Below are 21,580 nucleotides of genomic sequence, written 5' to 3'. Positions count from 1 at the left end.
TAGTGTCAGTTCCTTGTAATAATTATTTGTTAGGCTTCTTAACACTCTGTAAGTTTGATTTTTTTTTTTTTAAAGAAAATGTCCTGCAGTCCTCCCAGTGAAAGATATATGTCACATCTCCAGGTGAGAGACAAGATATCTGCTTATGGCTACACCAAATGTGATATGATCATCCTTAATAATAATGTGATTACCACTTAGAGAAGTATTTTAGATTCTAGTTTTCCATTAGAAAGCTTTGATAAATCTTGATGGCTTTTCCATTACCTAGGGAGGAAAAAAAAAAAAAAAAAAACCCTCCTTGTAATCCGGTTGTAGGCTAGTTTTTCAACATTTGCTCTTTCCCCTAATTCCTCCAGCACCATCACCACTACCATCATTACCACTGCCACCTTCTTTTCTGCTACTACCTCCTCTTTCTCTTCACCTATAACTGTAGCCAAATGGGATTACTCTTCCTGATCAAAATTCATTCCTGCTTTCCAGCATATTTGTCTTGTTCTGTTCAGATTGCCTCTAAAGCGTTCCCTTTCCCCAGTCTCCATGGTGAACTCTGCTTTTCCAAAGATCCAACCTAATGACAATTCTACCATGAAGTTCTCCCAGATCTAGCTAACAAAAAGTGATTTTGAATTGGATTTCTAGTACTGATAAGGTTCTTACTGAAATGGGGGCTATAGTTTTGAGTAGAATCAATGCATATTTTCTTGTTAGGATATCTAATATCAAGGTACAATAGTAAACTCTAATCAATAAGGTACAGTCTGAGGATATTCTGATAAATGATGGTGTTTATATGTGTAACCTAACTGGAGTTTCACTTCTAAGGGTTGACAGGTACTAAAGAAGTAAAGATCATATTTGTCATTGGGGTGGGTGGTATAGGACCAGTTAAATAAAACATGACAGGTGGGATTCAAATTTGAGGATGTGGCTGGAGAGATTAAGACTAAGATATATGAAAAGAGAGGATAATAATGGCTTATATCCCTTCCCTTCATTAATGGTGGGGTATAGTAGCAAGCACATGAGGTTTGGAGGGAAGGAAGCTAAGAGCCGGGTCTGGGTCAGACTCTGTGCTCAGTGCTTTGCAAACACTGTCTCAGTCTCAAAAGCACACTTTGTTGGAATTGGCCAATGTAGACATGAGTTGTGGCTCTCTCATTCACTGACTTTGTTCATTTGGGCAAAAACTTTCAGCAAACTAGGACTGGAAGGTAACTTCCTCAACCAGATAAAAGTTATTTACAAAAAACCCACATCTAAAATCATACATAATGGTGAAAGACTAGAGGTTTTCCCCAAGATTGAGGAAAAAGATAAGGACATCTGCTCTCAACACTTCTAGTTAACATTTTACTAGAGGTTTTGGCCATTAAAATAAGGTGAGAAAAAGAAACAAAAGGCACTCAGATTGGAAAGGAGGAAGTAAAACTACCTCAATTTGCAAATGACATGATCTTGCATATAGAAAATCCTAAGGATTCCACTAAAACCATTAGAACTAATAGAGCAACACATTTTACAAAAGAAATGCAAGACCTACATACTAAAAACTATGAGACATTACTGGGATAAATTAAAGAAAATCTAAATAAATGGAGATAATTATCTTATCAGTTGAAAGACAGTACTTTTGAGATGTAAATTCTGCCAACATGATCTACAGATTCAACACCATCCCAGTCAAAACTCCAGCAGGCTTTTGTTGAAACTGACATCAGATTCTTTATTTAATATAAAAGTTAAAAAAAATAGAATAGCCACAAAGACCTTTGAAAAATAACAAAATTGGAGTATTTCAATTTTTCAGTAATCAGCTCAGTTTGGTATTGGTATCAAGACAGAAAAACAACAGAAGAGAGAGTTCAGAAATAGATGCATATGAATATGGACAACTGATTTTTTACAAAGGTGCAAATTAAATTCATTTAGAAAGGCTCATCTTTTTAATAAATGGTGTGGAACAATTGGATATCCATATACCAAAAAAGAACTTCAATCCATACCTTGCATTACATAAAAAATTAATTCAAAATGGATTATAGACCTAAATGTAAAACCTAAAAGTATAAAACTCATAAATGAAAACATAGGAGAAAAACTTTGCAACCTTGGATTAAGCAAAGCTTTCTTAGACATGACACCAATAGCATAACAAATTTAACTGCATCAAAACTAAACACTTATGCCCTTCGAAAAACACACATGAAAATAAAAAGGCAAGCCTCAGACTGGGTAAATACTAACCAAGCACATATATGATAAAGGACTTGCATCTTTTTTAGGTTGCTAATACCAAGCACATATATGATAAAGGACTTGCATGTTTTTTAGGTTGCTAATACCAAGCACATATATGATAAAGGACTTGCATCTTTTTTAGGTTGCTAATGTGGTGAATTGTACTGATTGAGTTTTAAATAATAAATGAAACTTGCGTTCTAGGATAAAACCCACTTAGTCATACGTATTTCCTTTTTACATACTGTTGGGATTCATTTCTAAAATTTTGTGTGGAATTTTTCCATCTATACTCCTGAAGGATATTTTTGTTGTTGTTGTTTAGAGAGACAAGGTCTCACTGTGTTACCAGGCTGGAGTGCAGTGATGCAATTGTGGCTCACTGCAGTCTCAACCTCCCAGGCTCAAGCGATCCTCCCATCACAGCCTCCTAAGTTGCTAGGACCAGAGGTGCATGCTATCATGCCTGGCTCATTTTTTTTTTTTTTTTTTTTTTTTTAACCTTTAAAGCTTTTTGTAGAGACGGGGTCTCGTTGTGTTGCCCAGGCTGGTCTGGAACTCCTGGCCTCAAGTGAGCCTCCCACCATGGCTTCTCAAAGTGCTGGGATTAAACGTATGAGCCAACACACCCAGCTGAGGATATTGGTCTGCCGTTTTCTTTTGTTGTTGTTGTTTTTCTTGTAATGTCTTTAACTGGTTTTAGTATCAGGATAATCTCGGCCTCCTAGAATGAGTTTGGAAGTGTTCCCTTCTCTTGTATACTTTGTTTTCATTAAAAATATATATAATATTTTCCACAAGTTATTGGAGCACAGGTGGTATTTGGTTACATGAGTAAGTTCTTTATTGGTGATTTGTGAGATTTTGGTGCACCCATCACCCGAGCAGTATACATTGCAACATATTTGTAGTCTTTTATCCCTCACTCCCCTCCCACACTTCCCCACAAGTCCCCACAGTCCACTGTATCCTTCTGATGCCTTTGTGTCCTCATAGCTTAGCTCTCACATATCAGTGAGAACATACCATGTTTGGTTTTCCCTTCCTGAGTTACTTCACTTAGAACAATACCCTCCAATCTCATCCAGCTAGCCGCAAATGCTGTTAATTCATTCCTTTTCATGGCTGAGTGGTATTTATTCATATATATACACCACGGTTTCTTTATCCACTTGTCTTATGGGTATTTGGGTTGTTTCCACAATTTTGCAATTGTGAATTGTGTTGCTATAAACATGTGTGTGCAAATATCTTTTCCTTCTAATGACTTCTTTTCCTCTGGATAGATATCTAGTAGTGGGATTGCTGGATCAAATGGTAGTTCTACTTTTAGTTCTTTAAGCAATCTCCACACTGTTTTCCATAGTGGCTGTACTAGTTTACATTCCCACCGGCAGTGTAGAAGTGTTCCCTGATCACTGCATCCATGCAAACATCTAATGTTTTATTGATTTTTTGATTATGGACATTCTTGCAGGAGTAAGGTGGTATCACATTGTGGGTTTTATTTGCGTTTTCCTGATCATTAGTGATGTTGAGCATGTTTTCATATGTTTGTTAGCCATTTGTGTATCTTCTTTTGAGAATTGTCTATTCATGTCCTTAGCCCACTTTTTGATGGGATTGTTTGTTTTATTTTTCTTACTGATTTGTTTGAGTTCGTTGTAGACTCTGGATATTAGTCCTTTGTCAGATGCATAGATTGTGAAGATTTTCTCCCACTCTGTGGGTTGTATGTTTACTCTGCGGACTGTTCCTTTTGGCTCTTTGGTTTAATTAAGTCCCAACTATTTATCTATAAATCACACGATCATTTCAATAGATGTAGAAAAAGCATTCGACAAAATCCAGCATCCCTTTATGATTAAAACTCTCAGCAAAATTGGCATGCAAGGGACGTACCTCAAAGTAATAAAAGCCATCTATGACAAACCCACAGCCAACATAATCCTGAATGGGGAAAAGTTGAAAGCATTCCCTCTGAGAACTAGAACAAGACAAGGATGCCCACTGTCACCACTCCTCTTCAACCTAGTGCTGGAAGTCCTAGCCAGAGCAATCAGACAAGAGAAAGAAATAAAGGGCATCCAAATCAGTAAACAGAAAGTCAAACTGTCACTGTTTGCTGACGATATGATCGTTTACCTTGAAAACCCTAAAGACTCCTTCAGAAAGCTCCTAGAACTGATAAAAGAATTCAGCAAAGTTTCCAGATACAAGTTGAATGTACATAAATCAGTAGCTCTTCTATATACCAACAGCGACCAAGCAGAGAATCAAATCAAGAACTCAACTCCTTTTACAATAGCTGCAAAATACAATACAATACAATACAATACAATACAATACAATACAATACAATACAATACAATACAATACTTTGGAATATACCTAACCAATGAGTCGAAAGACCTCTACAAGGAAAACTAAAAAACAATGCTGAAAGAAATCATAGATGACACAAAACAAATGGAAACACATCCCATGCTCATGGATGGGTAGAGTCAACATTGTGGAAATGAACATACTGCCAAAAACAATCTACAAATTCAATGCAATCCCCATCAAAATACTACCATCATTCTTCACAGAATTAGTAAAAAAAACAATTCTAAAATTCATATGGAACCAAAAAAGAGTTTGCAAAGCAAAACTAAGCAAAAAGAATGAATCTGGAGGCATCACACCATCTGATTTCAAACTATACTATAAGATCGTAGTCACCAAAACAGCATGGTACTGGTGAAAAATAGACACATAAACCAATGGAACAGAATAGAGAACCCAGAAATAAACCCAAATACTTATAGCCAACTGATCTTCGACAAAGCAGACAAAAACATAAAGTGGGGAAAGGACATCCTATTCAACAAATGGTGCTGGGATAATTGGCTAGCCACATGTAGGAGAGTGAAACTGGATCTTCATCGCTCACCTTATACAAAAATCAACTCAAGATGGATTAAGGACTCAAATCTAAGACCTGAAACTATAAAAAATCTAGAAGGTAACATTGGAAAAACCCTTCTTAGATATTGGCTTAGGGAAGGATTTCACGACCAAGAACCTTCTTTTCTATCCTTTGAAAGAGTTCATTTGCTAAGAGGGAGGCCAGCTTCCATGTGAGCACCCTATGGAGAAACCAATGTATCAAGGAACTGCCAGAGGACTATCTTTAACATTTTTTGTAGTGCATATCTTTTGGTGCTATTTTTTTCCAGCTTTTGTATGTTTTAAGAAATCTTTATTTTGCTTTCATTTTTGAAAGATATTTTCACTAGTTACAGAATTTAGATCAATAGTTTTTTTTTCTTACTTTTCGTACTTTAAAGTTGTTGCTCCACTGTCTTTTCACTTGCACTCGTTCGATGAGAAATCTTCTGGAATGCTTATTTTTGTTGAGCAATTTGATTATGGTATTCCTTGATGTGTTGCTATTTACGTTTTTTCTGCTTGGGGTTTGTTGAGCATCTGAGAGCTGTGGGTTCATAGTTTTTATCACATTTGGAAAATTTTCAGCCATTCTTTCTTCAAACTTTTTTTCTGTCCCTTCCCTCCACTAGAGACCCTACACATATATTAGTTTGCTTGAAATCGTCCCATAGCTCTTAATGATGCTTTTTTCACTAACGTTTTCCTCTGATGTTTCATTTTGGATAGTTTCTATTGTGGCCTTCTATTTGTTAATTCTTTCTTTTCCAATATTTAATCTTCCATTAATGCCATTAATGCCACTAGCGTATTTTTCATCTTAGACGTTGTTGGTTGTTTTTTTTTTTTTTTTTCTAAAAATCTCATTTGAGTCTTTTACATACCTTTCACGTGTCAATTTTTCTGAGAGTTTGCATCATGAATTAGTATGGAGGGTAGTCTCATTACCATTGGGTGGTGGTATCTCAGCTCCCCACTGGGTCTGGGTTGGGGTGCCTGGTGAAGGTGGAAGTCTAGGCTTCCCATTTGACGTTTGCTCAGGTGGAGGTCCACAGTTTTTTTCTGTGATGTTTGGCTGGAGTGCAGTTGTTATTGTCTAAAAGTTTCTGTCCTGTTGGGCTCTGCTTTTCCTGATCCTTTGGCTAGAGAGATTAAGCTTTCTTGGCACTTTAATTGTTTGTGCCTATTGGCATTTCAGGGTTGTCAGCTTCTCCAACACCCAGTCCTAGATACATAAGGCACAAATAAAAAATAAAAAACCCGGGATCACACACAACTGTGTTATTCCTTGGTTCCTGAAGTTTATAGTTGGTCCACCTTCGGTCCACCTTTCAGAGCCTTGCTATGTTTGTTTTCTACAGAATGTGCAAGGTTGTTAGGTGCCCTTGGCAGGCGGAATAGGGAAACAACATCAAAAAGGCTCAAGATCTCCAACTCTGGTCAACAAGGAATGAACATGTAGGAGTAGATTTGCAGAGTTTAGTCTCAAAAGACATGAAATTGTGATTTCAAAAAGTCTCCTCAGCAGTAAGTGTTTGATGGCTTTGGAATGCAAAAATGCTGGAGGTGAGGAAGAGATTTGGGCAACAGTCCTAGCCATGAAGTGATTAGGGCATAAACGAGGTTTCTGGTAGTATTAAGAACTGTCATGAAGGAATGGATGTGAAAAATATTTGAAGAATATTGTTTGGGTAGAAAAGTTGAAAAGTAAATTTGAGGTGAAATTTTAGAGAACTTCAAGTACCTAGCTAAGAAGGTTTGACGTTGCAAAACTTACTAAGATCCTCCTTAACTTTTCTTACATCATATGACTGATGCCTATTAGGAGCTTGTATTAGTCTGTTCAGGCTGCCATAACAAAATAGCACAGACTGTGATATGCTTTGGCTCTGTGTCCTCATCCAAATCTCATGTTGAACTGTAGTCCCCAGTGTTGGGGGAAGGACCTGGTAGGAGGCAATTGGATCATGGGGGTGGATTTCCCCCTTGCTGTTTTCATGATAGTGAGTGAGTTCTCATAAGATCTGATTGTTTGAAAGTGAGTGGCACTTCCCCACTCGCTCTCTCTCACTATCCTGCTCTGTCATGGGAAGATGTGCCTTGCTTCCCCATAGCCTTTTGCCAAGATTGTAAGTTTCCTGAGGTCTTCCCAGCCATGCAGAACTGTCAGTCAATTAAACCTCCTTTCTTCATAAACTACCTGGTCTCCAGTAGTTCTTTATAGCAATGTGAGAGCAGACTACTAAAAACTGGATGACTTAAATAACAGAAATTTGTTTTCTCACAGTTCTGGAGGCTGGAAGTTCAGGATCTGGGTCACCAGCATGGTCAGTTTCTGGTGAGGGCTTGCCTCTTGGCTTGCAGATGGCCGGCTTCATATGGTCTTTCATTTGTGTGCACACATCCCTTGGTATTTCTTCCTCTCCTTATAAGGACAACAGTCCTATTGAACTAGGCCCATATGTTTATGACCCCTAATTTAACCTCAATTCCTTCATAAATGTTTTATTTCCAATATAGTGACATTTGGGATTAAGGTTTCAACATAGGAATTTTGCAGGGACATAATCATTCAGTCCATAGCAGAGTGATTCCTAGAAATACTGCTAAAAAAGATTATGAAATGGTTTTATGGGCAAAGAATTATGTTCATGATAGATAATGATGATTATAACCTACATTAACATGGATTGTTGCTATTCCAAAAACTTTTCTAGTTATGGAGAGGTGTGCTAAATAAAATAATCTGTGTAGAAATTTAGGGAGTAGTTTAGCATCAATATCATCTTTTGGACTCTGAGACAGTAAACATAATAGAATCCATTTTTTGCATTCCTTACTCAGATTTGTGTTTTTGAGATGAAAGGATTGTGCTTGACCAGTAATGCAGTCATTAATGTGTCCATGACTGCAGAAATCATTGAATTACTTCCAAAGTAAAATCTTTCACTGATGTGGCTAATGCTGCAGGAATCAAATTCATTGGAAGTGGACATTATCTGATGACTGACCCCCTTAATGTATTAAATAGCTTTTACTTTACATGGAGACATCCTGAGCTCTGATTTGAGCTATTATTCTATAATATCAGCTTCACTGGGAATTAGTGCCTAATTATGAGACATTTGAGGCTAATACCACATTGTCGTTAGTTGGTGAATTTTTGGAGAAAGAAGACTGATGTGCATGGGTTTCTCATATGCAGCCCTCAGCCTTCCATTCATCTCAGACACCTGACTTTTCCTCTAGCACTTTAAAAAGGCTGTTGCCCTGACTTTCTCTCAGAATCTCTTCTACCTTACTATAATGCTCAAAATGCTGCCTCTGGGTACTTCTGGGATTATATACACCTGACTGAAACCAATTCTTCTTGAGGACTCTGAACAAGTGACTTCCAAGTCATTCCCATTGGTTCTGCTCATTAAGTTGCTTCTTGTTAATTTCTTGCCCCAAAAGCAACCTGAACTCAGTTTTCTCTACTCCCACCCCAGGTCTCAGTGACAAAGACAATGTCAAGTGCTGACTCCTCACCTTACAGACCAGGAGCTGGGAATCTAACTCCAGGCCCTTAGTCAGGTGGGTGCTTTCTGGGTTACTTTTTACAGTTACTCTGTGAGGCTTTGAGAAAGGGAAAGCCTGAAACAAAAGAGGAGCAAGAAAATAAGGTAGCTACTGCAGCTGAGGGGATGGAGACAAGATTAGAAGTGTAATCAGCAGATAAATGAAGAATGGCCACAGGGATTTGGTTATTGACTGTGTCATCACCTCTGGTAGCTCCTAAGACAATGCAGAGACTATAAAAAGTGTTTGAGGAATTGTTGAGATCTAATAGCAAGGGCTTAAATCTTGAGAGCTCTGGTCTTGTCTCTGCCTTTTCATTTGCTGAAGGACCTTTGACTTCACCAATCTGTTTCCTTCCCCTTCAACCCCCTCCCCAACACAGATCATACCTTCATAGTGCCCTGGGGACAATATGTTCTGCTAGCTGGAACATCCATTTCTGAGGGCTGGAATCCCACCATCTGCTGTACCTTTGGTCTACACTCAAAGTAAGTTATATACAGAGGCCTCTGAGCCTCACTTTCTCTCTATATGTATAACAGAATTATACCACAGAAGAATCTCCTGGAGCCAATGGGTGTCTATCAGTACAGGATGTATACGAAAATTTACACATGTGTTGGTGTACTTGAAGTTGAGTGATACATGCCCCATCAGAATTTTTTTTGTTTATTGTTTTGGGTTTTCTTTTATTTAAGTTGAATGAGAAAACGAGGAAATTTTTTGAGCATGTTTTCATTATATGCAGATCAACTCATGTTACATGGTTAATGAATTTTTAAAATGAGGGATGCTGCTTCCACATAAAAAAAGAATGTGGAAAATAGGAGAGCGCTTGGGGACATTGAGCCACAAGGAGAAGAAAACTAGCATATTTTCCGGCACCTGTTCTGTGCCTGGCACTCAATGCACATTATTTCATTTAATCCTGTCATCAATTGTGGGAGGTAGGAGCTGCTATTTCACCCATTTTACACTGAGGAAACTGAAGCCTGAGATAGGTTAAATAATATGGCCAAGATCACACTGCTAGTAAGTGTCTGAGCAGGGACTAGGAGGTCTAGAAGATTCCAAGGTTATTACACCATGCAGCCTCCAGAAAACCTGCTTTCTCTCTTTAACAACCTATTATTTTCTTCTGTGAACACCCTTACTGCTTGAGGAAGCTATTTTGAAGTCTGAGCCCTGTTCACACCTCTGGAATAAAGAGCTGAAGTCACTGCAGGCTTAGAGCATCTTGGAAAATCTGCCAGGCCAATGGGGAAGGTCTCAGAGGCCCAGGCCATCTCAATGGGCCTGGGTTAGCAGCAATGTGACTGCCAGAGAGTGACTAGGTCTGATGGGGAAAGGTAAAGAGAAACTGAGTCAGAGCAGCTGAGAGAACAGGACTCCAAACCCCAGAGGAACTAACAAGGGTGAGAGATTTCCCAGGATAAGTGGTAGCTAAGATGCAGGGGACCCAAAGACAGAAGTAGACAGACGAGTGGGGTGAATATTCCCCTCTGCAGAACTCTCTGGTACTAAAGTGTGGGTGTGTGGGAGTGATGCAGGAAGTGAAACCCAGGTGGAGAAAATAAAGGAGACAGAGACAGAGAATACATAGGCAGAGAGAGATAGAGAGAATATGTCCAGAAGCACTTTTGCAGCCCAATCAGGGCAGTACAAATATCACAGAACATATCAATGGTTCCAGAAATGCCATAGTCCTCACTCTGAGAACTACTCCATTGCAAACACATACATTAGAGTCTCCAGATCGCTTTAGTCAGTCAAGTAGACTCTTCCGAGTTTCCTTCCACCATTTCTAGCCGAAAAGCCTGAACAGCAATGACAATAAGCTTCTCAATTACAGATACTTAGATGAAACATGAAATTTTGTCTAGCCACAAAAATGTCCTAGCTGAGCTCTTGTTTACCCAACTATCTAATTTTGCCACCTTCCAAAATAGCATCTCACAGCACCTGGTGTGGAAGCATCTGCGTGCTTGCGTGTGTGTCTGTGTGTGTGTGTGTGTGTGTGATAGGATGGGAGACAAGAAGAAGGGGAAGAAGGTGGAGAGATGCAATGCACATTTGTATAGCTGACATCCCCCCTTAACAATTTCCCTCCATTGTCAGCACAATGCCCTTGCAACTGGAGGAGAGTAGAAGGACATGCAATTTACTTCACATTGTTTTGCTTCTTTGGATCTCAGCAAGTCAGCAGGTATTCCTGGAGATGACATCAGCAGGAGACCGGATGTTGCCAAAGAAGAAAACAGGCACTGCCAAGCGCAAAAAGCAGCTAGTGCTGGTATAAGGATCACCCCCTCTCCCTCTCAAATAGCTGGTAAGACAGAGCCTGTTCCTCTCCCAAAGATGCTTTCCACTTGGGCTTTTGCTTTTGGGGGGGTCTTATGCTATTCTTTTAAAACATATCTCCAGTCATTAGTTGACAATTATCTCAGAAATGGATGATTTGGGTTTCCCCAGTTTGGGAGCGAGGCCCTAAATTCCCCCAAAACCTAGGCCTTCATGAAGTACAGTGTTCCCTCACCCGCTCTTGACTTTTCAAAATGGCAGAATCTTAAACCAGGTGTTGGGTTTTCTTGGTGGTCAGATTTAACATTACTTTGCAACCGATGTTGAGAAAACTTCCTCCTACTCCTTGGAGTGAGAAATTATTATTTGCCAACTCATAAATGAACACAAACCCTCGTCAAATTTCAAAAGCCCAGAACTCAGCAAGGTTCTCTCCTTGTCAAAATATATTTGCCTCTTCTCTCTTCAAAAGGTGTGAGAGGCTTAATGGGCATTTTTGGGCTCTGCTCCTCCACATACAATTATCTTTAATAATAATAATGCTTGAATGGAAACATAATGCGTTAGCCTGGAACACTAGAGTGGGTGTTTAATTGGCCCTGCCATTCTCAACACCTGAGATAAAAATAAGACTGCTTAAGAGGGCCCTTTCCAGCTGGGTACTGGGAGAAGTTGGTGTGCTGCCAACTCCTAAACAGCATTATGTGCCTATCTGTCAATCCTTAAATTAGCCCATTTTAAGCCCTTAGCTTCCTGAACTGATTCATTTCATAGAGGGCTATTCTTTTAGGCCAAATCTATTTTTTTTGATGGCCTGACAGCTCTGAAATATTTTTCCTTCTGAAAAAGCCCGGCACATTTTTGTTTTTCTTTGGCACAGATGTGCCCTTAATGTAATGTTTGCAGCTGGCAGGAAAACTTTAGAACAGTGGTTCTCCAAGTATGGGTTCTTAAAGTGGGATTGGAGGAACGTTGGGTGTTCCTGAGATGCTTTCTTTTTCTGACTCCATGTGTGTCTGTGACTGGTTTTCTTCATAGAACACATCCCTAACAACATAGCTGCAGATTGAATGCAGAAGCCTATCTGGGAATCCAGCTGTCCTTTATTAAGGCAGACATTAAAGAGATTTGTAAAAATGTTACACAATGCCACTCTGCTCACTGAATATTCTTTTGTTTGGGAAAATAAAATTATTTTCCATCAAAATATTTTGGGGGTCATATGTATTGTCATGTACCATATTTGCTAATTAATTAATTAATTAATATTTTTACAGCTCTGTCTTAATTTATAATATGGTACATAGAAATAGATATGACTCACAAGAACAAAAACTCTTTGGAAGTTCTCCCAATTTTTTAAGAGTGTAAAGGGGTCCTTAGACAAAAATGTGTGAGAGCCGTGGTTTTAAAGCATTTAAAAGAAATGCTGAGAAAAAGACCAAAGCATGTGTGTGTTGAAGTCCTAACAGGACTTCAATATGATGCTGAGGTGATACTCAGTGGTACTGAGGTACGGCCCTTCAGCAGAGAGGCAAGAGTCCCTGTGTCCTTCCTTGGCTCCTGCCTCCAACCTTCTGGGCACTACAATTTTCTCTCTTCTGTTGGATATGCCTGGAGCACAGGGACATTTAGAACAGGTATCAGAGAGGCTATGAAAAGACAACATGTACCCAACTTAAAGCAAGCATAACATTTTTCAGCATAGTGGCTATGAGCTCAGATTTTGGTCAAAATCCTATCCTTGCAATTTATTAGCTAATTGACTGTGAACATGTTACCTAATCTCTCTGAGACTAGTTATTTCTTTACGTATAAAATTGGGATGCCTATTTCAAAGCGTTTTTATGAGAATTAAAGGAAATGATGCAAATGCAAAGTGCCTGGCACATAGTGGGTGCTCAGCAGATGATAGCTACTGTCATCATTATTCCACATAGCATCTTAGGAGGGGACTGCAGCCTAAGGTGACATGTAAATACCAGCAATTCATGGTCCTCCAGAGCCCTTCCTTTAGACTCTTCTTACCAACTGCCACCCTCTATATGTGCATACACTTGTGTATTTGCACACGCATGTACACACACAGATTTACTGGACAAATATTCACTGAATATTTTACTATGGGACAGGCACTATTGGGAGTGAGAATAACACAGTGAGCATGACAGACATGGTCCCTCACCTTAAAGAGCTTTTCTGTCAAGCTGGGAGCCAGAGGCATCAACAGGCAATTGCAGCATGGTGCTAGGACAGAGGTAAGATAGGTGACTATGGGAAGCTGGGAAGGGCACCTACCCAAGCTGAGAACAGCTCTCCAAGACACATTTGTCAGCCATGTCGGAGAAAATCTAACTGACATAAAATACAGGTCATAAAGATTCTCTCCCCTCAAAGAGCAGAAGACCTTCTAGTTTCTCTATAAGATTACAGGCCACTGGGGGTAGAAGTGCTTCACTGTGGACATCACGTTGGGAAGAAAAATGTCCTCTGGACATACAAGTCAGCCCAGTCCATACCAGGCATTCTTGTCTGTGGTTATCCTTTGTTAAGAATTGTCTCCAAGCTCCTCAGGCTTTTTCCTTAAAGACTATGCATCAAGAGTAAGCAGACCAATTCAAAAATGAGCAAAGGACTTGAATCAGCTGTCTCCAAGGAAGATGTACAAATGACCAGTAAGCACATGACAAGATGCTCATCATTAGTCTTTAGGGAAATGCAAATCAAAACCACAATGAGATACCACTACACACCCAATAGGATGACTCTAAGCAAAAACACAGAAAATAACAAGTGTTAGTGAAGATGTGAAGGAATTGGAACTCTTGTGCATTGCTGGTGGAAATGTAAAGTGATGCAGCCATTGTGTAAAAAGTTTTGATGTTTCTCAAAAGGTTAAACCTGGAACTACTGTGTGACCCAACATTTCCACTCCTATGTATACAGTGGGCCCTCTGTACCTGTTGGCTCCACATCTGCAAACTCAACTAACCATGGATCACAACTATGGTCTTCACAGGATGCAGAACCCTCAGATATGGAAGGCTGAATTTTCCTATCTGTGGGTTTCATGGGGCTGACTACAGAACTTGAACATCTGTGGATTTTGGTATTCGTCTTGAGGCCTGGAATTAATCCTTTGCTGATACTGAGGGGCAACTATATATCCAAAAGCAAGGAATAAAATAAATATTTGTACCCCAATATTCATAGCAGCATTAGCACAATAGCCAAAAGGTAGAAGCAACTCAAGTGTCCATCAGCAGATAAATGAATAAACAAAATGAGATATGTATATCCATGCAATGAAATATTATTCAGTCATAAAAGGAATGCCATTTTGATATATACTGCAACGTAAGTGGACCTTAGAAACAATATGCAAAAGGAAATAAGTCAGATGCCAAAGGACAAATCTTGTAATTCCAGTTATATGAGGTACCCATATGAGAAAGTGAAATAGAGGCTACCAGAGGCTGAAGGGAAGAGGAAATGAGGAGCCATTGTTTAATGGGCACAGAGCTTTTGTTGGGGATGATGAAAACCTTTTGAGAAGAGATAGTGGTAATGGCTACACAACACAGTGAATGCATTGAATGTATTCACTTAATGTATTCATTTAAATTGTAGACGTCTGAATGGTTAAAATGATAATATTATGTTACATATACTTTTTGCCACGAATAAAAACAAAAAGGTAGGCAGAGAACATTACTGTTATGAGCACAAACTTTGAAAGCAAAGAGATCTGCATTCGAGTCTCAGTTCTGCTATTTAATAAGCTGTGTGGTTTCATCACTCCACACCCGAACTGCCCCCTCAGCAAAATGGAAAGAATAACTGCAGCTTACCTCCTAAGGTTGTTGTGGGGTTTAAAGATTATGTATGACCAGTGCTTTGCACTGTGCCTGTAGAGCTCAATAGCCGTTAGCTTATATTATTATTTGCCCACAGCCTCCAGAGTGCTCCTTCCAAAACGTGAATCAGATCATGTTCCCCCAACCCGCATTCCCTCTGCTGCAGGTCCTCTACAGTTCCTCTTTGCCCTTAAAATAGGAGGTAAGATACCTGTACTAGCAAGGAAATCCGAGCTAGAAGAGAAGGTAATTCCAATAGAGACGTGCTTCACTTCCCTACTGAAGATTCTACAGGAAGAGAGACTCCTCAGCAGCAGGCAAACCAGAAGAATAAACTGGAATCAAGGCTTAAAAATCAGGTTCAGTCTACTGTGGCCTTCAACAACAGGGCTGCTCAATGGCTTCAAGGACAGCAGGAAATATATTCAATTAAGTTTCCCTCAGCCTGGTTTTCCAAGTGATCTACGAACCTGTTATGAGACAATAAGAAACCAAGGAGCATTCTTATGTTCAGGGCTCATAGTTATAGTTATGAGCTGTCTATGAGCTGTCTTCTGTTCAGGGCTCATTTGTTTTGCCCAAAGAACGTATTTAATTTATCTTCTATTTCTTTGTATTGTCTCTAAAAAACAAAACAAAAAACTTTTGACTGCAAATTTGGGGACAAATAGGTAATGTTTGTGTATGCCCTGCTCTTCTGATGTGGCCCCTGACTACTTCTCCATCTTCATTTTGCATCTCTCTCCTTGTTACTCTGCATCACAACGTTGTTGGTCTCTTTTCAATTCTTCAAATGCACCAGGCTCTTTCCGGCCATGGGGCCCTCTCTCAGCAATATTCTTCCCCTCCACCTTTGCCTGGTTAAGGCCTGTTCATTCTCAGATCTCAGCTTAAGCATTACTCCCTGATGGAAGGCTTCCTTCCCTGATTCCCTGGACTTAACCAGATCTCATAAAGTCATGTATTGTTTCCTCTCAGAGAACTGATCTCAGTGCATTATTACGTTCATATGACGCTTGACTGAAGTCTGTCTTCCCCAGAGGACTGTAAGCTCCACGAGGACCAAAACCATGAGTCATTTTGTTCAGCACTGCCCATGACAGTGCCTCACACATAATAGCTGCTCAATAAAAATGAGTTCAGTGGCAGAGTGAGTGTACAAATGTTCTTGCTTAACAATTTATGCTTTCAGCCTAGGCCACTTCCATTCTGTACCAGAGAAACCCAAACTCATATTCACTACTGCATTTCCTCTAACTTCCCTGCCTGTCTGAAATGCCTGTTTTCCTTCCTCCGTCCAGTGGCTTCAGACCTGCAGTACCTGGCTCAGAAAATACTTGCCTATTAAATGAACAAGCAAAATCATCCCCAATCTTCTAGGCTTAGGCTCTCCCTGACTAACCCTTCTCTCTCCCAATTCAACTTATGTGCTACTGTATATTATTGAAGATTGTCTTTTCATAAACAGGTCTTGTTTCCTCTGAGAAGAGAAGGAGGCCTATTCCATATACATAGGGTCATGGCTAAGTGTCTGACTTTGAACTTGGACTCAAATTCTGGCTTTGTTACTTAGTAGTTGTGCAGCCTTGAGACGTTACTTCCCTTCTCTGGGCCTCAGACACCTCATTTGTAATATTAGAGTGTTGGACAACATGACCTTTTAAGTTATTTCCCACTTTAAAGATTCTAGAAGCTTTATGAGATACTAGACGAATGGTGCTACTCGAATGCTGTGGAGTCTTTTTGTTAAAACAGCTTTATTGGAATATCATTTACATATACAAATTGTTTCTATTTAGGGAGTACAACCTGATTGATGTTTTGGCATATATATACACATACTGTGAAATGATCGCCAAGATCAAGCTAATTAACATATCCACTTCTGCATAGTTACCATTGTAGGTATGTATATGTGTATGTGTATGTGTATGTGTGGTAAGATTTAGAAACTATGCTCTTAGCAAACTACAATGGTGTTGTTAACTATTATCATCTTGCTGTACATTAGATCTCGAGAAATAGTTCATCCTGCATAACTGAAAGCTTGTACCCTTTGACCAACGTCCCCCCATTTTCCCCACTCCCCAGCCTCTGGCAACCACTATCCTACCCTCTGCTTTGCTGTGGAGTCTTAACATGCTGCTGCACCAGAAAGGGAAAAGTGGGGAAAGACAGACCCAGTCCAATGGACCACCAAAATCAAGGGAAAATAAGGTTATCCTAAAATAAATAATATACATAAAATAAAAGGTGGTATTTCTGGATGGGATTACAGGTGACTTTCATATTTTCTACATTTTCTGAGGTTGGCTCACCACTCAGTGGTTTCTTGCTGCTCCTTCTTACACTTATTAAAATCAAATCCCAAACCCAATCCTATTGCCTATTTTTTGATTCTGCACACATTTTGGGTCTGTTTGTAGTCTAACAAGTAGATATGTAAACAGCAATGCCCTGACCTCCCATTGCAGGCCAGACCCTGTGTGGGTTTTGGAAGAGTGGGAATGAGAGAGCAGCGTACTTCCCCAGGGAAGAAATGACCGAACTGCTCCATTCAGGACAAAGGTTTTATACTTGTTCTGACACAACACGTCCAGATGCTGCTGCCTGACTGCTGAATGGACATCTCTCCACACAGGACTGAGGCATTTACCTTTTTGTTTTTAAACGGGGGTGTTTTGCCCCGTTTCTGAATTTGGTCTTCTTTTCCCCTGCTCTGCTTCCCTCTGTGGTGGGCTTTCTTCTTTTCTCTTTATCTCTTTTATTTTTCAGTTCCAACAAAACAAAGAACAGCCAAAAGAAATGATTTCTCATTGATTTTACAGATCTGGCCTAGCCCCAATAACATTATTCCCCACCACTGAGGAACTGGAAGTCTGAAGTGAACTTGAACTCCTATATTGTGCTACTTGGTTTCCATGAAGTGTTATGAATAAAAATAAGCTGCTATTGTTGAGGTAAACCAGTTTCCAGCATACCATGGGTGCTCATTAAGTGTTAAATAATAATGTTTGGTGATGTAGTTAGCTTGATTTATACTCATTATTATTATTTTTGCTTTCTTTCTAATCTATGGAGTTGGATCATGTGGGTTGGGCCAGCCCATTGTTAGGGGAAATTAGTGACGGGCTGCACACATTTCTCCCCACCTAGCACACCACAATGACAATTTACCTGTCAGCCTTCCTGACACTAATCTTTGCCTGTGGCTCTTTCTGGTCTGACTTTCTAAATCCCCTTGTAGTTATTTAAATCTTTGAAGGCTGGTTCTTTAGGGAGATTGAGAAATGATGGTCATGGGCAATATATTATTTCAGGGGTGGAAAAAACAGCCTTTTCAGAGCTTTCTCTCACTTCCACCAGAGCTTGAACTATATTGTGCTTCTCCCAGGTATCAGCAAATATGTGGGTGGTTGCATAGAGGCCGCTTTATAGAGTGTGGGTAATTGCTTGGTCATGCCTATCAATCAGCCAAGGGCTGTACTTGAATTTCTCTGATTAGCTACAGACATTTTGGGGGAACAATCAACTTGTGACCAAGTTTTCAAGACACACACTTTCTCTAGGAGCTTATCTCCATATCTTAAAACATAACAATTAGCAAAGGACCTGTTTGATGGTTTTCATCTGCTTAAATTGTCTAACTGTGGAGACTAAAAGGAGAAAGCAAAAGTTTATACCTTAAAAAAAAAAAAAAAAAAGCTTTTGAGTAGATGAGTTGGATTTGGTGCCTTCCATTGGGTGAGCTCTCTCTCAGCCTCTGACTCCACAGTGCATGGATTTCAGACTGATTCCCCTCTCCCCTTCTTGGTACAGCTATACACAGTGTTGGCAACAGGCTTCTGCAGTCAGTTCATTGGGCTGTCATTGAATCTAGATGAGACCAAACATGAACTCTTCCAGGACAAAGACTGGGCCCCATCTTATCTCTTTCCTCTCGCCACATCACACCATAGGCTGACTGTCCAGCTCACAAGGGAAGACAATTATCAGGACTGGTAGACTGGATTTTATAGATCCTAAATTAGAGCATATCAGTCCAAGGGGCATAGGTTTGTGGACAAGGACTGTAAGTCTGTGGACAAGAAGAAATTAGAACATATCAGGCTGAGGGACATAAATATGTAAGGAAGGACCAATGAGATGGTATAAAACAAGGATTAGCATGGAAATTCTAAGCCCTTGGGATCACCATATGCTCAGGCCAGTGACCTCCTAGTATTGTAATGCTCTGTTATCTTGAGAACTGATATGAGTCTATCAAATCAACATTTATATATAAAATCATGGATCAGGAGACAAAACTCATATGGAGACCCCATATGAGTTTTGGGGTCAGCTAGATCCAGATTCACATGCTGGATCTGTTGCTTACTAAATGGGTAACCTTGGACAGGGGATAACCTCAGAGCCTCTTAACTGTAAATGATGGTCACAACTTACTTTAGAATTATTGTGAGGATCAAATGAGATGATGTGGGTAATGCATGTAAAATAGTGTCTAACTCACAGAAAGGGCTAAGTAAATATAAGCTATTATGAACACTGTTCAATTGTATTGTCTTTTTTTAAAAAAATCGAACAATCTGTGTCCACACAAGTGCTTCTGGTGAGATAAGTAGAGAGAAAAGTAGAAAAAGCTCGCCTAACCAAAAAGCTGACAGACTCCCAGGAGTTGAGGTATCAGGTCAGTGCACAAAAGAGAGTTACATTTTGAGACCGGGAAGGTACAGGAGTCTGTGTTTGATCTTACCCTTTTTTCTCAGGCTGTTCCCAACAATTCCCATGCAGCCATGCCATGCGGACTCTTCTGATATCCGTCTTGATACTGCGGATTAGAGAAGTGCTGGCCCACGCTAACAGTTATGTCACTCTTGTTGACACCATTCAGGGAAATTAATTTTGAAACTGGTGGACTTTTTTAGACTTCACATATAAGTGAGCTATTTCTATAATGCCTACATAGATCAAAACATCACACTGTGATCCACAAATATACATGATTATTATTTGTCATTAAAAATAAATAAGAAAAAAATTGAAGCTGGTGGCCTAATGTTTGGTCTCATCTAGATTCAATGACAACTCAATGAATTGACTGCAGAAGCCTGCAAATGAGGGAGATTTTCAGGGTGTGATCAATATTAGTTTAGCCCCAAGACAAACTTGTGGTTGAATAAAAATTCACTTTTAACTTACTAAAAGAGGATATTTACCAATAGTTAATCTAATATTGTCATTACATTTAAATTAATATACAACACATTTTTGCTAGTCATCTTAAGACTATCATATAAAACAACAGAAAATGCCAAAAGGAAGGTGTTTATAGCAAAGCTCATGCCCATGCCTGGCACTTTTGGATTGTTAGGCTGTCAATGTTTTAAATCCAAAAAGTTTGACATTCTAGTCTTAAAATTACGCTCTGATTCTGGGCTGAGAACTTCCACTTCTATGTTCCCTGTGCTTTCTGACACCTGCTTTCATCTTTCTCTTACCCTTATTTTAGCCTTGCACTTTCATGGCCAGCTTCCAAACTTCTTAAAGTCAGTGTTCCCCATTTCTGCACATAGGTGTTCTCCAGTATAAAATGAGATCATTTGGCTGGGAGGGACCTGAGAGCCATCTCCGTGCTGGCACTCAGACAGGAAGCCTGGGCTTCAGAGACTGAGTTTGTTTTTGCTTGGCCTCTAGGGGCAGAAAGAAAGAGGGAAAAGATCCAGTATCCAAACATTCCAGGATCATAGTTGGATGCTAAAGGTGTCCTTGAAGGAAAATACAATAAAATTAAAAGAAGTATAGGCATCTGCAGGCTTAAGGTGCATCAGCTTCAACATTTGAAATGTCACTGTAGTTGTGTTGAAGTGTGTTAACTTTTAAAATGATCGCCTAACCTTTCAGGGCTTTGTCATGAGAGCATTTTAATACAAATTCATATTTCAGTTGCATAACCAGAGTCCACTTCTCAGATATTTCTGGCCCAAGTCAAATAGTCACAGCACTATTTGAGAGTTTAGGTTTGCCGGATGGCTGAATCTAAGGAGATCTTCATTAAAGTCAATGGAGAAGAAAATTAAGTCATTTAAATTGCTGTTTCTGGAGTTGTGGAACTTGAAAGTGTCCAAACAAGAAATATTCCATTATTTATTATGGTGACTCAATCTGTGCCTATTGAAGTGCTTAACTAGTGTTCTTCCATCTTTCCTACATGGTCTGTGCTGGTAGCATGTCCACGGAAGGCAAAGGTAGTACATAAAATAACAGTAGCTCTGGGGTCCAGTACTAATTATTGTTAGTTAGTGCAAAGTGCAGAGTGATGTAAAGAGTTAAATGACTGATCATGAGCTGAAATTCTAAAACCATCTCTTGCCCAACAAGGGAGAAGACTTTTCTGGAATTTCCTTCTTTCTTTCTTCTTCCTTATTAGAATAGCCCTTTGGACCCAGGAGGATTGCACGAGTGATGGTATCTCCTTTGTTGGAAACTGGGAGTTGTTTGGTAATGAAATGGCTGCTTGAGATTGACGGGCCCCATGTACTGATTAGAAGGTTTAATGAGGTTCTGCTCCTTTCACTCAATATTTGTCAATTATACTTCAACAAAACAGGAAAACAACTGCTGAGGTAAATACTAGAAAACTGCTGTACTATCTCTTAAGATTTGGAATCCCCAGCTCATCCTTG

This window comes from Rhinopithecus roxellana, chromosome 7 (assembly GCF_007565055.1).
Source record: "Rhinopithecus roxellana isolate Shanxi Qingling chromosome 7, ASM756505v1, whole genome shotgun sequence".
Lineage (NCBI taxonomy): Eukaryota > Metazoa > Chordata > Mammalia > Primates > Cercopithecidae > Rhinopithecus > Rhinopithecus roxellana.
The sequence above is the reverse complement of the archived record's forward strand: the minus strand, read 5'-3'. Positions refer to the sequence as shown.